Consider the following 24,429-nt stretch of genomic DNA (forward strand, 5'->3'; position numbering starts at 1 on the left):
CGTGTGCTCGACAGTGAACCCAGGAGTGGACCGGAAGTATTTCCAGTCCACTTCTGGGTCTGCTGGGGAGTGCGGCTGGGGGCCCCCTGCTCCCCTCCAGCTCAGTGATTGGTCATGGGGGGGGGGGCCCAGATGCCCCCCCAGACCGAGGAGGCACCAGTCACCAAACCAGGGGTGTGGGGGGGGGCCCTCAGCAAGTTCTCTGGTGGACTGGAAAGTGGACTGGAAGTGCTTCTTGTCCACTTCTAGGTCTGCTGCCAAGCACACTGAGGAGCTTCCCACACTTCTGTGGGATACTCCATGTGCCCCAGCATCACAGCATTCACAAGCTGCCTGCTACCTAGAGGTATGTAGAAAAAACATTTAAAGCTGTGTGTGTCTATGTCCAAATCGCCAAATCTTTCCAAATCGATTCAGAGGGTTCTGATTTGATTTATAGAGATTAAAGGGTCCTTTGATTCAATTTGGATTCGGCGATTCAGCCACCGAATTGGGCCAAATCTCCGAATCAAATCAGGGACTGAAGCTTTGCACAGTCCTAGTTTCCATGTGCATGAATTTGCAAATGAACAAGGTAATTAGTTGAAATACAGGACCTCTAGTTAAGCAAAGAAACCCCTCCCTGTTCTACTGTTGCTTGGAACCGTTATTATGGATTCCTTTTTTTTCCAGTCACATGGGGTTTGTCAACACCATGACCTTTGGACTGCCAGGGGTTCTCACTCTGGAACACACCCTGCCCAGCTGCTTCTACCCATGCATGGAACCTGGAAATTCAGTGGCAGAGCTTCTCTGGAGATGTCCCATGCAGGCCGCAAGCATGACAGAAGGAGAATTCTTACGAGGGGTGAATTTATTCGCTGCTGTATTTCTAGGTCTGATAGAATGAGTGGGAGTGGGTGAGGTGTACCTGATACCATGTGCTCCTGGCATCACCAGTGATGCAGTGCAGACATAGAGACCAGTGACTTGAAGACTAGAAATTGAAATATATGAACAACCTGCAACTTCATCCCAAGTACTGCAACTCATATACTAAGATATTCTGGCTAGCACAGGCAGTGCTCTTGTGTGACAAAGAATAGTTGCTTGTGATTAAAAATGTACATCATTCATCAACTGAGAGCGAAATTATTAACATTTAGACCTGATGACTCTGCCCATTCCAAAGGAAGTTTTTATGGCAAATGGAGATTTAGTTTGAGAGCATCTTGGAGAAGCTGGACCTGGGGCTACTTATTTTTTCTAGTGAACCATAAAAAAAATTAATAAATAAAGCATATGTGCCCTTTACCGCTCTTTTCTGTACCAATATCCCCAAAATTACTTCTTCAACTTCGTCTGTTGGGTTGAAAAAAAGATATATTAAAATCTTTTCACCTCAGTTTAGGAATGCTGGCTGCATCTCCAATTCCAGTCAGAGTGCCAGTGTCAATGGCTCTCCAAAGATGACCACTGACCTCTTGGGAAAAGAGGTGAATTAAGACCTGATGTTTTAGCAACAACACAAGCAGAAGCAGACTGTTTTGTGCAAAGGTTACTCTTCTAAAAGTGTCTTTCTACATCATGAAAGAGCTAGTAGGGGTACAGCATTTTTTTCCTATGAAGCTCAGTATTAGCATAACAAGGGTGCCAATATGGGTTGATGTCAAATCAAGGACACCGCCCTCCACCCCTCCCAAGTCAACTGCATTGCTGCAGGCAGAGGTGTGGTGGGGTGGCATGGTGCAGCTCTGGTATTACTATTTAGGCAGCTAAGGGAGTCAATGACCCATTGTTCTTCACTTCCCGGGGTTTAACAATCATGCCCCCTTCTTAATGATCATTCCACTAGCCAAGCAAACCTATTTTAGGGTAATTTTGCTGTCTACTAGGACTTCCTATTTTACAGCTCATGCTGCTCTGCCTCCCTGATGGACTGCACCCCATGCTGCACCTGGGAATGCTTGTTATAATTTCCACTGGCCAGCCAGAACTGGCCTTTGAAATCTGGAACTGTCCCCGGCAGATCAGGCTGTATGGTCACCCTAAGAATAACTAGTGTAGTCTGAAGCCTGAGAGAAGATAACCCAAGTTATTCTAGCCCTAGTTTGAAGCTTATGGGATCAAGATCATTTGAGAGCTCAAATGTTAGGAGTTTTTTAGTTTTGTATTATATATCTGTCTGTGTTTTCCACTTTTGGCTCCAGTGCCTAAATACCATAAAGATGGACTTTAGTGGACTATGTACATGAGTTATTCTTTCAGGATGTCCATTGTATGGAATTAGGTTCCTGTCACTGTGAGAACTGTACCATACCTCCGAGCCAATTGGGAAGATTCTGTATTGTGTGAGTCTGTATCCCACTTTCCTGAAGAATACGGGACAAGGGACAGTCAGGGAAGCAGCACTGGTTCAGCCCAGGAATAAAGCGGTTGGCCCAGGAAGGGCTGATAGAGCCACCTACCTGGTGGAGACAGTGTCAGCTGCATTGGAGGAGCAGCAGCCAAAATCCATGCCATCCCATGCTGGGTGCAGGTGAGGGGGCAGCTGGCCACTTTTGGTACAAGTGGAAGCCCCATGCCAACTCCAGCTGAAAGCTGGCATGCCACGGAGAACCAGCAACCAGATGAGAGCCTGCACGCCAGGAGGAGCCGGCCCACTGGGAAAAGCCTGCATGCCAGGGAGAACTGCCAGTCAGCTAAGAGCTGGCACACCAGGAAGAGCCAGGTCACCAGGGAAAGCAAGCAAGATGAAGATGGCTTGTTTGGAGGTGAAGGCTGGCTGAATGTAAGGAGCCTGCCATAGAGACAGTGCTGAACAAAACTGTCAGAACTCCAGCCAATTGGAGGAGTGTCCAGCAATAAGGGGTACTAGTGAGAGATCCCCAGACAGAGGAGAATGAAGAAAGAGTCTCAGGATCCTGAGTGAGGGCTCTGGAAGTGAAAGCAACTAACTGAGAGTGGAGGAACATTGAAGTTCCAAACACATTATGTTTTTCAATTATAAGTTTGTTGTACTATTGAGGATTGGACTGACCATTTGGAGCTATTGACCTTGGTCTCTGGGAGGGGACTTCTGTTTCATTTTGAGAGCTTTCATTTTGCTGATGTCCAAAACCCATGGTTGGTGAAAGGACAGGGGATAAGGGGAGGTAGGAGCCCTGAGAAGATGACCACTCATCTTGCCTGAGCCAATATAGACCCATTGGGAGCCTTCTGTTCAGCTAAATTAAACCAAGTTGTGATGGGCAGGAACAAAAATACGACGCACAGGTGTAGACACAGGAAAAGTCTCATTGGTCATTAATGAAGCCCCAATCAGCCGGGAAAAAGACTTTCACACCCACAGCCGTTCAACGCTAATTGTGTGTTGTATACGTTTACTTTTGAAACAATCCAACAGGGTTTTGGAATTTGGGTCAGAGTTAATCATAAAGTCAATGTATGCTCCATGTGAGGGAATTGTTTTGACTTGTGGCACACCCCACCCATCTATTTCTACTCAGTGCATCAGGCCTAGAAATGTCTTCCACTGTTTTTTATTACACCCTATTGGCCAGTTCAGTTATAGTGGACCTTAGCACTTTGGACGAGGGATGTTGCTTTGCCAACTAAAGGATGCTTCTGGTCCACATGAAACTGTATTTTTCCAAGACCACTGAAAAGTAAGTAAATTTCTGTTCTTTGTACAGCTCTAGGTTGCAGCTGATAGTGCTTCTGCTCAGACAGACCACAGAGAATAACAGGTTTTTATACCACTTCTTGTGGTCTGTAGTGTGCTAATATGAAATGTTGCTTTTATCCAGAAATGTAAATATGTAAGCTAGCAGGATTGTTCAGAACAGAGTTTTCCATTGGTGACATGAGATGTGCTGGGAAATGTTGATGTGCATTTGTGGACTGAACACTTCTTTAAACAAGACATGCCCCCGCCCCTTGTAGTGTACTGTTGATTACACCCATTTAAACATGCCATCTGTCCAGGCCGTGAGTCTGTAGCCCATCTGAGCTTGTAGCCACCTCACATGAAGGGTGGCCAGGCTCAGATGATCACCTCCCACACAATCTTTCCAGTTGAGTCTCCCTGCCAAATGGGACAAGACTGTTGGAAACATAGAGGCTATTCCAGCCCTGAAGTGGCCTCACCTCTTCTGAGGCTTAAGGACCAGTTATCTTCCCATTCTCCTCTGAAACTTTCTTGCACCCACTTAGACTAATGGAGAGGAATTTACAGACTTTGACCAAATCTCTGCTGAAGTCAATGACTTTAACTTCAATGGTGCAGGATCAGGCATAGCATGGTATGCCAGAGTACAGTGGGGTGCAGGAGGAAGTATTTTAATGTCTGAAAGACCAATTTAAAATTCCTCAGTGGAAAGTGCAACACACTACCAATGCAAAGAATCTTTAGTGTAATATGTAGCCCACTAGACCCTTCTCTGTCTTGCTCATATGCATAGCTGCAAGTGATTCAGAGAAGGAATAATATGCCTTCTTGAGCCAATGTGGTATAAAATATCTTTATATTAGAAAGTGTATATTTTATTGGGTTTGCATCGTATTAGTGTCATATGAGAACTTGATTTCAATATAACAATATGAAAGTGCACATGTAATTTCACTTCTGTATCACATTAATACTAAACTACTGTACATGGTAGTAATATTAAACTAATGTGACAGAGTAATACAAGGGTAAGATGATATAAAATTATTAATATTATAGAAAGTTATTCATGCCATGCAAAGAACTCTAAAGAACAATTTGATTAAACTTCCTTGCTCCTTTCTCTGCTCTAGCTAAGATACTTTGATCATAGGTTGAAGCTGATGAACAAATTTAGATTGGTTAATTTCCATTCCATAGCCTCTTGTTAGCTCATGAAATGGCTTCAGCTGAATTCACTGGTGCCAGGGATAGTACTTCATACAATGTCCAGTTTTGAGGAAAGAAGTTGAAGTACGGGAAGGGATGTGAAATCAAATATGAAGTGAATTGCAGAATTTTGGTAAACAGGTCCTTTTTCACATGCCTGTTCTCTGTTGTCAAGTTTAAAGGGCATGCATGTAAAACTTTAGCGAACCAGGCCATACATCTTTAATGATGTGAATTGCTCCTTAAACACAACAAGGTAGCAAGTTGCAACTACTAGCAAAAAATGGCCAGGTACAGTGTAGAAAAGTAACCCTTTCACAATAGGTACCAGTTTGACTCAGAAAGCCACAGTGCATTTATTTTAACTCTGCAAAATTCAGGATCCTGATTAGGCAAAATAGGAACTAAGTTATATCAAGACATGCATTTCCCTTTTTTAATCAGATCACTGAAGACTGCCAACAACAATATATTGTATATGGGGAGCCAGCCTTTACGCAAAATTAAATGAAAATTTATAGGGCTGTAGTCTTCAGAATAGTCTCTCTTTTGTGGCTTTTGGGTTAGTATATTATTTGTCAGATTTTTATAAGAACATTATTGCTTTAAGAAAAAAATTTAAACCCTGAGAAATTACTCTCAGTCTAACGAGTTCTTTTCCACTGACTACAGACATCATTAGGGGATGGCTATAGCCTGAGGCTGTGCATGAACTTTTTCTTCTAACTGTACACTTTATGTATAATTTAGCTTTCTTGCCTAAATTATTCAAGCAAATAGTGAGTGAAAATAATGGAGTTCACTGAAACCTTCCAGAGGATTAAAATAAAACAGTTTTTTACGTTGATTTGAATTTTTAAGCTTTTTAATCATGGATTTCAAATGGAATACGCATGTCTTCAGTTCTTCTTAGCCTGTCCCCCGTGTCTTTTTTCAGTAAAAGAAAAGAAAAGAGGAACCAGCTTCAGCAAATATCCCATTAATTCATTAATGTTGCTGATGACTATTAGAGGTAGAAGTTACAGTAGTTGAGCAAAACCTATAGACACAAAAAAATGCATTCAGCAAGTATTGAACTGCACACTGCACTTCTCTTACTTCCTTTAATGTGGCCAATTGGTGTGTTGCATTACATAGTTTATTCCTCAGAAACAAATACTGCTTGGTGACTAAGTTTGAAAATTCTAATAGGATTCACAAACAGTAAAACCCAAGCCCTAAAATGTAATAAAAAAAGTATATTCCTTTATCTGACAACATTAAAAAAAAGAAAGAAAAAGAATGTTAGGAATAACATTCTTATCTCAAAATTATATTCTTACCTATACAACATTAAGGAGCAGCTGCTCAGCTGATGTGAATTTTATAGCTCCACTGAAGTCTGTGAAGTCCAGATGAAGATCTGGCCCTTAATATTTATGGCTTACATCAATCTTCTGCATTCTTGTTCATGTGATTATCATGTGCCCACACATGATTATGACTGACGCTGCAATTAATATTGTCTTGGCCATTTTGACTTTGGATATGTTCATGAAGTCATCCTATAATGAAAAATCACTCTCTATAAATTAATAAATCTTACAAATACCTACAACTTAATTCTATAGAGTTCACCAGTTTGGGCAACTTGTGATTTTGCTGAAGTTCTTTTAGAATGAAAGTATGATTATTATTGCATATAAGCTGGAGGAAGAGCAAATATAATTGTAGCTCCTAGTTACATAAACAGTGAGGAGAAGGAAGAGTCAAGTTTCCACCTCAGGTTACAAAGAGCAATATAGCAGTTTGGTCTCAGCTGTCTCTGGCTGCCCCAGGAGCAGGGGCTGATAGGAGAGCTCCAGAGCCACTCCTGCCTGCTCCAGCTGGGCTCTACATGGTTCTGGGCTCATCTAGGGACAGCGGCAAGGACAGCAACAAGGGCAGCAGCAGCAGGCAGGTCCTTACTCTCTGCCTGGTCCCCCCTCCAGTGTTCCTGCAATCCTTGGGAGCTGGCAAAGGGGAAGTGAACCCATCCACTACTGGCACTGTGTCTAGCCAAGCCTGGCTTCATGCACAGGATGGCTGAAGTGGGGCAGAAGCACCTTCCTGCCATTGGGTCAGCTGAAGACAAAGGCATTGGCAGGCAGGGGAGGAGTGCTGCTGAGCACAGAGGAGAAGGCAGGGGGAAGAGAAGATTCTTACCTGCTTGAGAGACAAGTTCTCCACTGCTGCTCTTGTGGCACAGTCTGCCCACCCTAGTGTGGGAGGAGCAGGGGGAGGAGGCTGGGAGCCCGGTTTGGGTTGGAAGTATGGTGAAATAGTATTCATTTGTGTTATTTCTGATATTTGCCAGCTGGACTGGTATAAAATGTTATGAAAACAGCCATTTCTAATCAAATCCTAACACACAAAATTAAAACAGACAAATCAAGGAAAGGTAGAGCTAGAAGGGACTTCCAGAGGTCATCTGATCCACACACCTGCTCAAGGTAAGAACATCCCTGTCTAAACCATCCTAGGTTCATGTTTTTCTAACCTGCACTTAAATAAAATATAGAAGTTCACCAAGCTTTTCCTCTGAAAAGAAATTCACCAAACTTTCACCCAAAGAAGTTCACCATCTTTCCCTCTGAAACAATTTGTTTCAATATGGACAAAGTTGCAAGTCAGTTTTTTTAATGGTGCTGGTATGCTGCTGCTTACCCTTTAGATTAGCATTGTTAAAGAAGGTAAATTAGATATATTCTAGTTAGTTGCCTGTAATTTGAGGGCCAAGTGCCTGTGTATCATTACAATCCATTATACTTTCACACCTGAGCTAGCTGTTCAGGCTATCTTAGTATGATTGCATGCCTCAGAGTCAAGCTGAAATCTGTTTTCAGATCCCAGTTTTACATCTCCTGTATATTTCATTACATAATCTCTGACACAGTTAAGAACTAGTATGTAAAGAATTTCAGATGATGGGTAGTAATCATAGGTTTATTTCATGTTTAATTATAACAGTAACAGTGAAGCTTACCTAAACATTTAGATTTTATTACTATTTTTAAAGATAGAACTTTCATTCTCATGAAAGCACATGATGCTTTTCTCACCTATCATATATTAAATTCAGCTTTCAGTTAAAATCTCCTTTAAGTAGCAGGTATTTCTTTCATTTTCAAGGTCAGAATATGCATTTCTTGATTGCTGTCAATCACCTGTGCAAAAATATATGTATCAGGGCAGGCAGCGCAAATCAATGGCTTTCAACAAATCAGTGACTTTCAATTTGATCCTGTATCTTTCACCAGCTTGTGCACTTGCAGTTTTGTGGGAGTTCTTTTAGAAGGATGCTCTGGTGCTTACTGTGATTGCAATACTTGTGTGCAAGCTGGGGAAAAAAGCATATAGTTGCATGAAATATTATAAAGACAGGGTATATCCTGCCTCTGTTACACATTTGTCATGTCACTGTCCAATGTCTAGTGTTGCATGAACATCAGAAATTCATTTACTATTGCACAAATTTCATTAATTGTTTTCCTTTCTGCCTAACACACTTTTTATTGTGACCATAAGCAAACTAGGGCACTCATTCCATGTAAGCAGCATTTCACAAGCTTAAGTTTGACTGCTCTCAGCCCGAAGGGCTGTAAAATAAATTTGTCTTAAGATGAAGCAAGAAGGAAATAAAGAACTGGGAAAGATAATGTTCAAGGCACTAGCCTGAGTAGCTCTGTTAATTAGCCAGAAAGAGCTAGATTGTGAAATTCTTTGACAGCATGACATTCTTTTCCCACTAAATTAATGTTCACCACAAAGTCCAAGACAACATCAAATGTGAGAATTCCCCTCCAAGTGTACTTCAGCATATCAGATATCCACAGGCAGACACAAAACCTCTTCTCTCTGTGTTAGAAAATTTTAATATTCAGTTGAGCCAAAGTGACTTTTTTCACAGTACCTCCATGTCCTTTCTTTTCTTCTCACTCATTTCTCAATGGGTGTATACTTTTTAACTTGTTTTGTTAATTGCTAGTTTTAAGCTGTTCCAGTGATTCATGGTAATATGTGATTTGGCCTCTTTTATGTGGTATTATACTCAGTCCCCACCCATCAGCTCAACTTCCTGGTACCTCAAGTATCCCTGAGTGTTGTAGACTATTATGAGGCAGAAAATATCCATGTTTTTTTCATCTGTGTTCCTTGAAAGAATTTTTCAGCCCTGCCATATGAGGCTTCCAGTTTTGCATGAAGTCCTTTTGTCCACAAAAATGTCATTTTGGCCTTCCGTGCAGAGAAATGCAGCTGTGTGCCCAAGGCTTCTCCACTCTGCTCACATAGAAGTTACAGGATAATAGTTCTCTTTTACAAACCATTATTTTCCAATTGATTTTTAGAAGCATTTCCAGACATTAGGCAGTACCTTGCATCAGGAAAGGAGAAGGAAGATCATATAGCTCTGCCCAAGTACCATGTGGACATGATGAAATATACTTACTTTTACATCCAGCAAATGGAATTTTTATGTCACTCTCAGCCTCTGTCACTTTTACTCAGGGATGGATTAATGATAGAGTTGATGAGGCCATGGCCCCAGCCCCTCAAATGGTATGGAACCCTGGCCTCTCATATTATCACATAGGGCAGACTGTGGCTTTTAACCAGAGGCCTATGCTAGAGACAATGTAAGGCCGTAATAGAGAGCTCTGGGAGTGAAAGTTCCCCCTAGAACACAGTCAGAACAAACTTGAGTATCTTTAGGGATGCTTCCTCTCTGTGGAAGTGTCTACATGTGCAATTAATGTACATGAATAAACTCCAGAGTTTATTGCACTGTTTGAATGTGTGCCTGGGAACAATAAACTCTGAAGCAATAAGCTCTGGAGTTTATTCACATGCAGCATGTTGAGCCAGGTCGGAGCTGCCTCAGCTGGCAGGGGGCCTCAGGGGTCAACCTGCCAGCCCAGGGCAGCTGCTCCCAGCTCAATGTACTGTGGAGGGGCTGGCTGGAGCATGAGGGTGCATCAGTGCAGGGCTAACTGGCAGGCAGCCCCTGCACTGAAGCACCCTCATGCCCCAGCCAGCCGGAGCAGGGTCTACACATGTGCTGCTGCAGTTTTTTACTCCACAACAAGATGGTACTTGTATTTACAAGTACTATTCTGCTGTGGAGTAAATTAGTTTACTGTGACCTAATAGAGGTGCACAGGTAGAGGCATGACATTTACTATGCAGCTAATTAGTCAACTGCCTGGTAAATGTCTCATGTAGATGTGCCCTGTGTGATGCAGGTCTGTGAGAGTGTGTGCACGCGCGCATGTGCGAGAAAGAAATTGTCAGTTATGGGGAGGGGAGGAAGGGGAAGGTCCATGGACTTGCCTGTTCCCTGAAGTAGCTGTGATTTTCTCTGGCTACAGAGCAATAATGAGTTAAGTGCAGACAACTCTTTGACCTGTTAACTTCTTATGTTAGGGTCATTAAATATTGATATTTCCCTCAAATACCATGGGGCTTAGAGACTTCTCTACACTCGGGGACCTATGCAACCCATTCTGTCTGTCTTAGCTTTTTATCTGTTCCTTTTACCAATTCACAATGGTCTTCCTTGTTTTCAGCACTCTCCAAAAACTTCCCCACCCCTCTAACCTGGAATCAACCTGCTCCCCTCTCCTTTAGACTTTTCCTCCAGGCTTCATCTCTTCACAGCTCCCTCACTGTTCCACAGCTTTGCCTGGGGTGGGAGGGGAGCGGGCATGGGGAGTGAAAAGTCCTTGTTAGCATGTATTGTCTGATCTATCTCTCCAGTCTAGAATATCCCTCCATTATGCAGTGGAACTGGGTGCTTTTTTTTTTTCCCAATGAATAGTGAACTCACTTAAGAATGTAGTGAAACTATTCCTGAAACTATAGATACATTTAGGTCAAATCTCCTGAATACTATTGTCTGGAAGAAAAATGAGGGGAGAGGGCAGCCTAGAATTTAACAAACCCATCTGAAGGGGTGATGTCCCTTTTTTAACCAGTAGATCAGGGAGATATTGAGAATCCCCTGTCCTCTAGGGTGAGGTGTCAACCGCAGTCTGCAAGCCAGATCCAGCCAACAGAGCTGTGTCATTCAGCCTATCGAGCTCTTGGAGGGGCCAGGAATTCAGAGACAGGGCAAGCAGGTACAGGGCCTGCTGCTGAGTTTTGGGCTACGGAGCATTTTAGCAGTAGCAGGGGTAGTGTTGGCTTTGTTAACTTCTATGGCTCCCTAATGGTACTCACCCCATCGCTGAAGGTAGGTCCAGATCCAGCCTGTGAGATGCCATGTGATCCAGATCCAGCCTGGTAGGGCCTGGATCTATAGGTAAGGTCCTCTTGTGAGAGATGTATATTCCAATCCCATTTAGGCAGTATAGGGAATTAAACCCAAGTCACCCACATCTGGGAGGTCACCCACATCAGTGCTCAAAACGCTGATCGATTACATAAAAGGGTGGCAGGGATGTGAAAATCGAGCAATCCTGCATTTCCTTTGCTTGCCTTATAAATGCCCAAAATGAAATGCTTAATTTCAGTTCCAATTAAACATTTCATTCAAAATGAAATGAACTTTTTAAGGGGGGGTATTGTTTTTTTTTGCTTGGCAAGAAAAATATGAACATTTTTCAATATGACTAAATTAAGCAACTTTTTTAACTTTGATTTTTCTGTTCAGCATCGAGTCTCTTAGGGCCTTGTTACAAAGTAATTTTGGACAGGTCTTGGAGCTCTTAACACCTGGATTGTCCACACATTAACACCTGAAACTAGTTTTAAGCACTCATTAGCCAGCTCAAAGTTATACCATTCCAGTGCAGGATTAACTGTGATCCATGTTAGCAAGCTCATGTTACACAAAGGTGTGGGCTCTCTGGGTCCCACCTTCATGTAAACCCCACCTGCCCCTACCACCCCAGATCCCTGCTTACTGCCCCACCACCACCCCCTAGTTTACTTGTGGCTGCCTGTACTGTCTGTCTGAGGGGAGCAGGTAAGGAAGGGTTCGTTTGTCTGTTTGGCTTCTGCTGCTGCTGCTCTCTAGGCAGGATCAGCCCAGAGAAGAGCAGCAGCTTGGCAGTGGTGCCCAAGCAGGGAGGTTAACCCTTCCCTGCCTGCTCCCCTGGGACAGACAGCACAGGCAGCCACAAATAAGTGGGGGTGGGTAGGGGGGAGCCCTGGAGTTGGGGCAAACCAGGGAAACTCTAGGGGGTAGGGGGGAAGCCTGGAATAGGAAGAGGGGGGTGGGGATTCTTACCTCTCATTCCTGCAGGCCCCTGTTGGCCTGATCATGCAACTGCTCCAAACTCAAGCTAGTACTAACACTGATCAACTTTTGTGCTGCTCACTGTAACATATAATAAGGCCATTATTCTCTATAAATTTTGTCCCAGTTCAGTCTTCCTTTGATTTTTAACTTCTATATGTCTCTTCCTGAAAAGCATTTTGTGGTACTATATTTGAAGGTTACCAAATAAAAATAAATGATGTTGAAGTGTTTTTGCTTCTGGACAGCTTCCTCAAACATCCATTTTTTAATCAATTCCTAGTTTCCTCTTCAGATGCCTCTAAGTATCCAGAAACTGTCAACATCCAAACCAGTCTTTTCAATTTAGCATTGCAAAATGTTTTAGCTTTGGCATGTTTAGTTTGTGGATCTTGTTTTGGACTGCTGTAAGCAACATTCTGGAATATAGTAAATTTAAATAAGGGCTTGTCTTCCTTCATGCAAAAGCTGCGCTGATTTAAGTAAAATAGTTTTTTTTTTCTTAAATCAATTTAATTAAACTAGAGGAAACTCGTGTGGGAACTATTAACTTGATTTAACCCTGGTTTTATCAATTTTGCTTAGATCAGCATGAAATTGACTTAAAGTAAATTGATGTAAGATAGGCTTAAATGATATTAAGAGTAGTCACTAAAGGTTGCATTGGTTTAACTAAATTCATTAACTCTCCCTTCCTCCCCCCCACAGCCTTAAAACAGTGCAATGTTGTTTGTAGACACTTGAATATTTCCAAAGTTGTCTGAGCATTCATTGTTGTTGCCGAAGGAGAGACAGGAGAATAAGAGCTGAAGATGAAGAAACTAGAAAGCAGTTCTTTCCAACTGTGCTATGGGTTTTCCTTTGGTTGCCAAACAATCTCCCTTCTCGTTCACAACAGCTGAATCTGCAGTGTCATTTACATACCAGACAGTTACAAGCTAATATCCAGAATTTTGGGAGGGGCTGAAGGAATTGTAAAACATGGGAGATGAAGGGAGGAAAAAGACTGCTCTCTGCTTGTTTGGCCTGATTATCTGAAAGTTAACACAGCTGTGAAGATGCATAGCCTGAAATATTTTCAGGTGCTCTTAAATGTTTTTCAGATTCCATTTAATTTTTTAAAAAAATTAGTAGTTTGATATTGATGGGGATTGCTAGATGAGGAAACGAGTCCACTAGGGCTGTGCGAAACAGCACTGTTTTGTTTCGACTTCCGTTTCACCATCTTGACAGGACAGGGTTTCGCTTTGAGTTCTGTTTCATTTTGAAAGCACTGTTCTGTTGCGTTTCATCAAAACTGTTTCGTTGTTTTGATGCTGTTTCAATGTTTCGCCCATAGGCTATAATGGGGAAGCACAAAACTGCTTATAACTTTGTCATTTTTTGGCAGATTTGGATGAAAACAGTAGGGACAGTAGCCCCATCTGAGGGCATGAAGTCTGCCAAGTTTCAAGGAGCTGGTGCAGGGTTTTCTGGGAAACTGCACCTCAAAGTTTTGAAAGCAAAATGTGTGTCACTTGTAAGTGTGAAGGCACAGGGGGGTGAAAAATGCAGACATGGTATCCCCTGTTGAGGCCATGAAGCCTGCCAGATTTCAAGGAGATAGGTTCAGGTATTTCTGGGAAATTGCACCTCAAGCTGCTGACAAGCAAAACTCATGACATGGGTGACACTGTGTGTGTGTTAAAGTGCACCCTCACTGGCACTGGGGCCTCTACAAGACACAGTAGTGTGCCCCAATGAGGTCCTCTCCTTCCCTACAGCCTCATCTCAGTTCACCACTTTAAATAACAACAGGTAAAATAATAACTTAGTGAGGAGCAGCACAGTAGCACCAGCAGCATCTCGGGCAGCCAAACTGTGACAGAGCCTTTCTTTCCTCTCCTGCAGGAGCTTCTTCTCCAGTGTGTGTGTTAACATGTACCCTCACTGTGTACTTCCCCCCTCTTCCCCCTCCCTCTCCTTACTTTCTGTTTCCCTGCAGGCAAACCCAGCTTCAGCTTTGAAACTCAAAATATTTCAAAACTTTCAAAATGTTTTGACTGCCCTCGTTTTGTTTTAAGGCTGTTTTGAAGCCCTTTGTTTCCTTTCAATTTCACTGTTTCAAGCTCAAAACAAGTCGAAACAGCATCGAAATGAAACAGCCAGTGAAAATTCACACAGCCCTGCTATGCACCCCTGGGAACTGCCATGGCATAAGTAGCACTGTGCAGGCTTTCCAAAGTGTCTCCATTTGAAGTATGCCTACCCTAAACTGGAGGGGTCATTTAAAAAACTAAGAAAGTAATTTGGTTTCTGTGTCCATTTAGTCATTTGCCTTTTTGCTGAGACTGTCAAGGGTGCCAGTAAATTGTCAACCAGGATACTGGGTTTTAGAGCGGAATTTGACTCATGTGTGTGTGAAAGAAGTCAGTGAAAAGCATTGCATGGTAACCATTTTTGCAGAATCTTTGTGAAGGAAAAATGCATCATTCCTCAATACTAGCATATGCAACAGGGAATCTTGTATTGTCGCAATTGAACAAGACAGGATGGATGACAATAACACTTAGCATTCATTTACAGTTCTTTTAATTTACAAAGGATTTCATAAAACAGGTGCAAGGATGAACACAGAAATGGTGAGAATGAAGGATTTCTTGATTACGTGCGAATTGTCTGAAAGCAGATGAAAGATTGGAATCAAGATGCCAGGGTTGGTTCTCATAAACGTGCAGATGAATGGATCATATGCATTTGTTTTCCACACGTGCATTTCCAGGGAAAAGTCATTGGTCTTGGACGAGTGTTGGTGATGCTCTCTGATATTTGAACTCTGATAATAGCTACCCTGTGAGAATAGACTGTAATCAGAGGACATAGCAGTGACCCACTGGTCATAGATATGGTACTTATGTCTTTTCCTCCTCTTCCCTGATATACATGTTCTCATGCCTTTTCCCACTGGAACCATTTTGCACTTAAGTGGTATTTTAAAATATCAACATCATTCAATAGCCTGCTATTTTCCTTCTGACTGAGACATGCAGCAGACAGTGCAAATGGCATGATGCATGTATTCTCTGTGAAAAAAAGTCTGCCATATGGCTAACTTTGCATTACATTAACTATGTATTAAATGCTGCCACATTAGGCAGCATTTTTCACTCATTTTATGTTTACTTTGCACTGATGTCAATGAGGAAACAGTGCAAGACAGTGAAGACACAGGTCCATTGCCTAAATCAGGGAAAGTGATGCTGGTTAAAAAAATAATGGGAATTCTCTGGAGTTGTAAAGAGGGTCTCTTTTCTGTGCCCTCTACTCTATTGTGTAGCTTTTCTGTACTTTCTGCCTGATAGAGGGCTCTTTGAAGTGATATTTTAGGATCAGATTTTTGAGGCACAACTTTACTACTCTTCTTTCTCCCATTTAGATGGACTGATTTATTTACCTACCTACCTTACCTCTAATTTTAAAGTTCTTGCCTGATGAGTTCTTGCATCTTGGCCAGGTAACCTATCGGTTTCTTTTTAATAAATTACAGATTTTATGCTACTTCCTATTATTATTATTATTACTATGTTTTTTATTTGTATTGCCACAGGAAAACATGGGCCAGCATACCATTATGCTTAGCACAGAGTCTCATCATTTCCCACTTTGCTTAACAGAAATTAAGGCAGGGTAAAGAAAAAGTGACCACTGTAGCTCTACATTATTCATTAGTCCTAATTTTTTCAGGCTGGCAATTTGTACCATTATTTCACTGTTCTTCAAGAAACTCCTTCAACAGATGATATCCTAGGGACACTGGAAATGCCAGTAACAGCACTGGTACTATACCAGAGAAACTCATGAGCAAATTTTTGAACCAGGAACCCTCAGAGCCATGAGAATGGCTATAGCCAACTGTTTCTTTTTCTGATTCTCTCCCCTCTTTGTCATTTTGTTTCAGATTTTAAACTGAGCTGGGTTTCAGACTGGTAGTCTATGGCAGAGTTGGAGCTATAGCGATAGAATGCATTATATGTACAAGAAGAAAATGTGAGAAATTGAAACACTCTGGTTGTATTGGAAGCTTTTTGTGGTAGCTTTTACTCATATCTTTTGATAGTTAATGTAGCATGTTGCAATGCACTGAAATGAAATTAGTCCAACATGTCTGAATGTGACATTAAAAAAAAAAAGTTTAAATTATATTTCTTCTATTCTCTTTGTGCAAAGGGAATGCTAGTTTGCTGCAAGGCTGTAGAATAGTAGCAAGCAATACCCACTTTAAAGCTACTACCACGCAATCCATTTCTCATTCTTCTTTTGTTTGTGTTAAGGACATTCGTGATGCAAATTGCAATGTTGGGTCACAGGAACAGATCCAAGTATCATTTTACCCTAGTGCTGATGCAGAAAAGTTCCATTCAGTTTTGAACATTGAAAAATCAATGCTTACAATATATCCAGAGATAAATGGAAATGAAACCTGGAAAGATGGATACAGACTATGTCAGGGAAATTACTTTTGAGCCAGAGGATGACTAGTTAAACTAAAGTCTGGGACTAGTTGGCATTAGTATTCAAAATTAGCTATTTTGTCAGTAAGACCAAATGGACTATGTGGAAATTGGGGTTCATGTGTAATATATTATTCCCAGGTACAAAAGTACCTTAAATTTTCAGCTCATCTTTAATATGAGCTACAGTCTGATAAATAATTTATAAAATGGGATTGAATGAAAATTGCTCTGTGAATATCTGCTGTCTGTTAGTCAAGCTTTACTGATTAGTTGCTATTGGTCAGTTAAGTCACTTGATATTTTTTCTGTTCCCTAATTGTCTGGTGTAGCACAAGCAATTTTACTGTGAATATGTATAAACTGGACTTTAACATTTTTGTTGTGGCAGATGAAAATTTGAAATGTACTTTCCAAGAAATTTTGTGCTAGTAAAACTTGATCAGATCCCTATCAGGAAAAAGAAAATAACTGTAAGCATAACTGAAGCAAACTCATTAAAAAAATAGAGAGACTATTCCTAGAAATGTTTCAGTAGTCACCCATTTCTGGTAATCACTATGATTTTTACAAGAGGCATTCTAAGCCCCAACTCTTTAAATTAAACAAGGAAGTAATTAAGTGTGGAGATACCCTTAATTTGCCTGCATGTAAATTAAAGCTAGATGCCAGTTTAACTTATGTACTGTCATTCTCTAAATGCTTTTATAGATTTTTGTGTAAGATCAAGAGTAAGAACAGCCAGTGAATTTGATAAGAAGTGGAACATCACTGTTTTTGGCTGATTTTACTATTTTGTGCATAATGAAGGGGTTTCCACTTGTGAGCAGCCAAAGGATGTAATGAATCACAAAAGTACATAATTTATTGTAGAATGTATTCTGCACATATTTCAGAGTGAATTTCATGGAAAATGCATGTGAGTTGTATTTCTATGAATCAGTCTCTCAGAATATTTCCTTAGAAACAGCTTGTTCTACACTTTATAAAGGAGCTGCAACATTTATAGTACACCATTGAATTAACATTTTGTGGTTAAAATGCAGTCTGAGAAATTAAAATGATATTTGAAACATAAATCCTGCGTGCTAACAACTATCGTTATAAAAGCCAGCCAGAATCAACAGACATTGCTTGTTTTCTGCAAGGCTCTTTCTGGAGACCAGTTCTCAAAAAACATCTGTGCAAATGCAGGGGGAAAAAAAGCCCCAACAGGAATAGAAGCCATCAGTGGTTAGGTGTGTTATAAATACATTATTACTTCATTGTAATGGCATACAGGCCTTGGCTAGACTGCTAAATGACCTCACTAGCTGTCAGCTCTTGAGTTACTCCCAGTGAATGAGCATTCAAGATGCCGAGTCTGCACTAGTTCTATAAGTAACAAGTAAACAGAGAGAAAGAATAGTAAAGGAATCCACAGGTTATTTGTCAATCATGTCATGAGAAGAAGTAGGAAACCTTTGCACCTGATTCACTTAGAAATGGGAGATTCCATTTCAAAGATCTCCCTCTTGCAAGCTAAACTGCCAGAAGGTGACAACTTTCATATTCACTTGCTAGGGTTTTCACATGTTTTTGTGTTACTGCTTGTAAGTAGAAACAATTTCATGTTCAATATCTACCCATTGTAAGTTCATATTTATTGGTTATTCTTTAATACCAATTTATATTTCTATTTATTTTCAACAGAGACTGGCGATATTGGGTGCCTAATTTGAGGAATTTTAGAGGCTGCTTAGTTGCAGAAAACACTACAAATCAATCTTTGTGAAAATGAAGCCTCTTTAAGCTATCTCAGGGTGGGCACAGTAACGGGGAACCCAGGGCTCTTTAAGGAGAAAGCAGCAGCAGAGAGTTCCCAGGTGGAGAGTGGGGGGCGCTGGCTGTAAGAGAATAGGCAGCTGGGGGTCAGAGGCTATGAGTGCCCATTGCAGAGCTAGCTGCTCTACAATCAAATGGTAGGATAGAGCCTGGCTTAAGAAGCAAGGGTGTTGCTAGAGGAGCAATTGTAAACTGCCATGGAGACCAGCTGTCAGGCCCTAATGAGAAAGACCTGTGGGGAGCCACCTGGCCAGAAGAGACAGCGCTCAGGAGGCATATAAGCCCAGGGCCTGAACCAGGGCAGGTGGCCTGGCCCTGTAAGCCACAGGGAGAAGACCTTCTAGTCAGGAAGTCTGCTGGAGAGTCCATGGCTGACCCCTGGGCTGGCCAGGGAATGCAAGTAAGGCACTGAAGGCTTGTAGGGGAATATGACCCAGGACAATGGAGAAGTTTGTTATATTGCCAGTGGTCTTAGAGAAGGGGTGGGGAAAATATAGCCCATGGTAGACTCCATTTCCCAGCATGCCCTGTGGCAGAAGCTCCTTCTGGCTACTGCTGGACCCAGCCCCACTGCCTGGGCACCCCGGCCCATCTGCCCCACACTGACCACTGGGAGCATGACTGGGCAGCTGGGATGGGGCCATGGCTGCCAGCAAGATGGGCAGGTGGGACTAGGGAGATCCCAGGATCTTGAGGCAGTGACAGCATGGGGCTGGGGAAGAACTGTAATCTGCTTCCCACATGCCACTGCAATGAGCGTGGGTTCCACGGGCTGGGGCATGCAGGGAGCAGATCACTACTCTGCCCAGCTCTAGCCCCAGCCTAATGCTGTCAACACCCCAGGATCCCAGCCTTAGCCCTGGAGCAGCTCCCTGCCCAACCACGCACCTTGTCCATGTGGCTCCCAGTCATCTCCATGGAGACTCTGGGATCACAGGGCCAGGGCTGGGGCCAGGGCAGAACCCTGGTTCTGTGGCCCCATGCTGTCACATCCCCGTGCTGTCACAGACATGTGATTTGGGGGTCTCCATGGGGACCAGCTAAGAGTCACGCGGGCTGGGGCTGCTGGGAAATGGAGTCTGGCTGTGAACTGGATCCGCCCTTTTGCTGCTCACCTCTGGCATAGAGTCTGTAGTTATAGCCAGTGTGATCATGTTTTCATTTAAGTTCAGACTGGTGGACCAGGTTGGGATTATCAGGGGTAGATAAGATCCCAGTGGTACCCGAGGGGCACATGGTTGCTTTGGGACCTGTTAGGGGCTGGGCTCAAGGCACTGACAGGTGGAAACCAAGAAGGCATTAGGGCCTAGGCCATAGAAGGCCATAGCTTGAGAGGGGCAAGAACCAGAATCAGGGCCAGGGGGCCCAAAGCCCAGAAAAGGCAGGAAGCCCAAGAGGGGTGGAGACGAGGGCCATGGAACCTATTGCCCAAGAAAGACAAAAACCAGAACCAGGGGCAGGGGCACTGAAGCCCACAAGGGGCGGGAAACCCAAGAGGGGTGGAGACCAGAACCAGGGAGCCCATATCTGAGAATGGGAGAGATCAGAGCCCAAGACTACAAGATAAGGGGATGGAACTCAGAAGCCAGGTCCAGTGCAATGGGTCTAGGCACAGTGACCAGCAAGAGTCGAGGGGTGGAAGTCAGGAAAGCTGAGGCCCCAACAAGGGAGTGGAAGCCTAGGAAGGCCTTACCTGAGAGTCATTAACTGAAAACATCTGTGAGGCATGGGCATGGCTGTAGGGGAGAAGGGAGGCCATGAATAGCCCTTAAGGCAACAGGTACCCTGGGCCTGGACAGGGTAGGCAGCATCACCTACTACTTAAGGGGCAAGATTGAGAGCAGTGGGGTCCAGGAGGGACCTGCTAACTGGCAGACAGACAGACAAGGGGCTCACTCTAGGACCCTAGGGCAGCCTCCCCTTTCACAAATCAACTCATTACATCAAGGTGTGACAGGAAAGCGAAAAGGAAGGAGACCCAGGGAGCTGGAGTAGGGATAGCAGCTGTATGGCCACCAGGGGGTGTCATGGCCACCCTGGGGTGCAGTCCTGCTACAGGAACCCAAAAAATCTCATCGCTATTGAAAATTTAATCTGTGGTGTTATTTCTGAGATTCAAAAAGGAGCTTAGCCACAACTTAGGGAAGTTACAGAAGATGTGATGTAATAAGATAAAGTCAGCTGAAGTTAATGGGAGTTTTGTATGGCTAGATTAGATTAATTCAGTTTGTTACATCAGTATTGTGGGGGCCGAGGGGGAATCGAGGATCGGGAGTCCTTGGGAACGCTAGCTGGGGTTGCAGCTGCGATCCCGTGATGGGTAGATGGGTACTCTCTATCACCGGAGCGGAATTAGGCACAAACGAGACACGTATCAATTGGAAAAACAGAGGTAGCTTTACTTACACTGTAGAGTCATATACAGCGCAGGCAATCGTAGTTGCAACAATTCTATTCTTTAATCGTTAATCGAGGAGCTCTTGTAGACCGGGTAGCTCGGGTCTAACTCGGGCATACAACACGGAGGATACGTCGCAAGGCTTCGCCGACGGGGAGTCGTTGGCAGGTGATCAAGCTGCCGGAGTTCCACTCCAGGGGGAATCGCGGAGTTCTCCAACTAGGGCGGAAATGCCCCTAACCTTTTGTACGGCTAGCAAGCCAATTGCCAGCCGCCACGTGGGAATAATTTAACATCAGCCAATCACATTATGCAAATCTGCATTTCCTCTGCGGGAACTCTATCCACGCCGGAACTCTTCACCATGCCGAGACTTCCCCTGCCTTACAGTGCCTTGTGCTAGAAAGTTCCACTGTGTCAAGGCACTGATTCAAATCAGCTCTGACAAGTATCTATGGGACAACCACAAATAGGGCTAAATGGTACTGTGCACTATACGAACACAAAGTAGTAGTCAGTCCTTGGCCCCGAAAGCTCATAAACTAAATAAGACAGCCAGAGGATAGGGTGCAGGGAGGAGCACACAAGCAGAGTGACCAATGCAGTGGCAGTAAAGCTCATGAAAGTGCTATCCTTTTTGCCTTTCCTTTAAAAAAAATAAATAAATAAATCGCATCAATTAGTTGATAATAGGCGGGGTTAACTAGATAGAAAAGGCAAATGGAAGAAAGAGAAGGAAGAGATTAGACAGCAAAGGAAGGGTGGGAAAGGTTGAAGCTAACAGCCAATCAGCACAGGGAATGGAGTGGCTAGAATGAGAACTGCATCCATGTTGCCCATGTTCATTAACTACTGCTTGAATTACTTCTACACCCACCCAAAATGGCTTTGGTCCCTGGCTGGATTTTCATGCAGCTTCTTGCCCAGGATTGGGTCCTAGTAGCCTCATGGAAGGGTGGATCACCAGTCACCTATATGAATTTGACTGGTGGTGGCAGGAGTGATTCAAGCTAAATCAATTTTACAAGTGAAATGGTACCTGCTAGAAAGACTTTTTGTGGCTGCTCGGTATAGAGTACAGAATCAAACCTACAGGGGAGCATTAGGAACAGAATATCTTCCATACTGAATCAGACCATTGTCTTCAACAGTGGAAAGTAGTGGATGCTTTAGAGGAGGAGAATTAGAAACAGCATACAAACCATTCCTGCATTCAGCTCTCCTGTACCACTGTTCAGGCGTTTGCAATGGAATAATAATATAATCACTCAGTAAAATATAATTAAAGAAATAACAAGCAAACAAAAGGAAGCTAGAGAGTGACCAAAAGAAAAGAGGGACAAAACAGAAGAAAATGACCAAACGGTGGTGGGAGTTTCTGTGGTTGCCCCAGGTGTCTTCATAGGCTTAATCTCAGTGCCTGTATTAATTCAATGTTCTTAAAAAATGCCCCTCAGCAGCCAATAGCTGTTTCCACTGAAGCCAATGGTAAAACTCCCAATGATTTTAAAGGGAGGAGAGTATGATCAAGACTGAGCACTTCTGAAAAATCTCACCCTCCTTAAAAGAATAGTCTTTCATAGGAACATTACTGCCTTTGCTCAGTGAACCAAGAAAGTATATCTGTACACGTACTGTCTTCTTCATTCAATACATTTCACTGGCCAAGTCCATTAGTACACACCAGGCATTTTGCAGTACAAGAGCTGTGCAAAGCAGTCAGAATATAGTGATGATTCTGTGCCTCTCCTTGTATTGCGTTAGCTGTCTTTCTTTGATATTTAGGCAGAGATCACTTTCTTGTTCTTCCTGGACAGGGCTGAGTGCATAGTTGGCTCACAAGAATAAATAATAATTACTAATAAAAAGTCCTGTATTACTCAGCCACCCATACTAGAGTGGACATAGAATGAGAACATCAAAGATCTCATGTGCGGCTTGATGTTACTGTAAGGTTAAACTGTCTTTGTTACAAGTCTCTAATCTTACTGGGAACAAGACTGTGACTTTTTGATATGCCTCTGTTTCCTTCTGCTCCAGTGGTTTCAGGAGGAAAAAAACAAAGTTACTTGTATCTGCCTGGCTTAGTTTGGCCTTCTAGCACAGCAGTACTAGTCATCATATATCAGGGCAGAGCCAAGCCTCCTTCTACTCTTGCCTCTGTCCCCTCTGCTCCAAGTCCACTTGCATGAGTTGGGGAACATTGGCTCCCTGGGACAGTGGCTCCCAAGCTTTTTAGGTTCAGGGAACCCCTTGTTAGACTCAAGGCTCCCCTCAGAAAATGGCAGCTCTTGACTTTCACTCAGTTTTTGACTATGGAAAATATAATAGAGCAATTCTTCTGCTGCAAAGAACTCAGGAAGACCACAATAGTTCAGAATACTTCTGACATTATTGATTCCTATTTGAAATCTCTGGGTTTATCTTGTGCATCATGGTGTTTGCACACCAAGTAGTCGATCACACATGACACCAGCCTTAAAAGGGTCTTAAATCACTGCTTAGGGTGCATCCAGATGAGCAGGAATGTGTGGTATGTGATGCTACAAAGCCATCTGCGGCACCATACCCTACACACACCACACATGCAGGTATTCCCTGAGCTGCTAATTTGCAGTGCAGCTGGGGAGGGAGGGGAGGGTTGGTACTGGGAGATCCCGGTGTCAAAAAAAAGTGTGCCTAATAAAAAGGGCAGCACGTGTGGCTGCAGTGTACACCGCCCAAAACCAGAGCTTGGCTACCTGGAAGCAAGCTCTGGCTGCCAGCCAGGATCCCTGATGCAGGATCGCCATGGCTGCAGCCCCCGGTGGTCCCAAGGACCACAGGTAAAGCTGCTGGGGACAGCCCAGATGCTGGCCCCAGCCTTCCCTATCCCACCTAGGGGAACAAGCTGCGTACCAGAACATGTGTACATGGGCGTTCCATGGGCATCCCGTGGGGATGTGCCCCTACAGTTTGATCCCTACTTTGGGAGCTGGGCCATAGATTGTGGCACAGATCAGGTTTTTTACCAATATATATCCAGGGCAGAACTGTGGCCCCAATTCATTTGACACTTCATATAAGTTCGAGCACTAGGGACATCTAGCATGTGTCGGAACAGACTCAATTAATTAGCATGCTCCAGCAGCCTTGGCATCTCATGTATTCAGTGTCGAACGAGTGTTTGTTAAAGCACCTCACCACCATTTTGAAGTGTGGGACGCTGAATACGCAAATGCAGCAAGTGCTTCAATTAGAGTGGCTCCCAAGAGCTAGTCTAATTAAAGTGCCAACCTCCCACCCCAGAGCACATGTAAAGACACGCAAGGATATGGTTAAGTGTGCTCACAGAGGTTCAGAGTCTAGAATAGTATATTTTATCTTGGAGATATTTCTCACAACTTTGTGAAACCATTACAGAAGATTATGAAAAAAGTCACAAGAGACTTGTCAGGGTTTTATTACCATTTTTATGTGCACCATGGCTCAAATATGTATCACTAGGAAGACATTAGATAATTTTGCTATCAGGTAAATCAATGTGGCCAAAATCCATAGTAAAAAAAATAGCTCTTTGTATCAGCAATTTTTGTAGAGGATTACCCTGTAATAAACAGGC

The 24,429-nt window shown here is 43.1% G+C and overlaps 1 long non-coding RNA gene across 1 annotated transcript; it reads right to left on the reverse strand.

Annotated features, from left to right (window-relative positions):
- Positions 1-5,850: 5,850 nt before the first annotated feature.
- On the reverse strand, positions 5,851-8,008 carry LOC102374557. Its single transcript, XR_323575.1, has 3 exons — positions 7,939-8,008; positions 6,181-6,402; positions 5,851-5,897 (listed from the first exon to the last, which is right to left on the reverse strand). It is a non-coding gene; the product is annotated as an uncharacterized LOC102374557 (long non-coding RNA).
- Between the last annotated feature and the right edge of the window lie 16,421 nt (positions 8,009-24,429).

This window comes from Alligator sinensis, unplaced genomic scaffold (genome assembly GCF_000455745.1).
Source record: "Alligator sinensis unplaced genomic scaffold, ASM45574v1 scaffold939_1, whole genome shotgun sequence".
NCBI lineage: Eukaryota > Metazoa > Chordata > Crocodylia > Alligatoridae > Alligator > Alligator sinensis.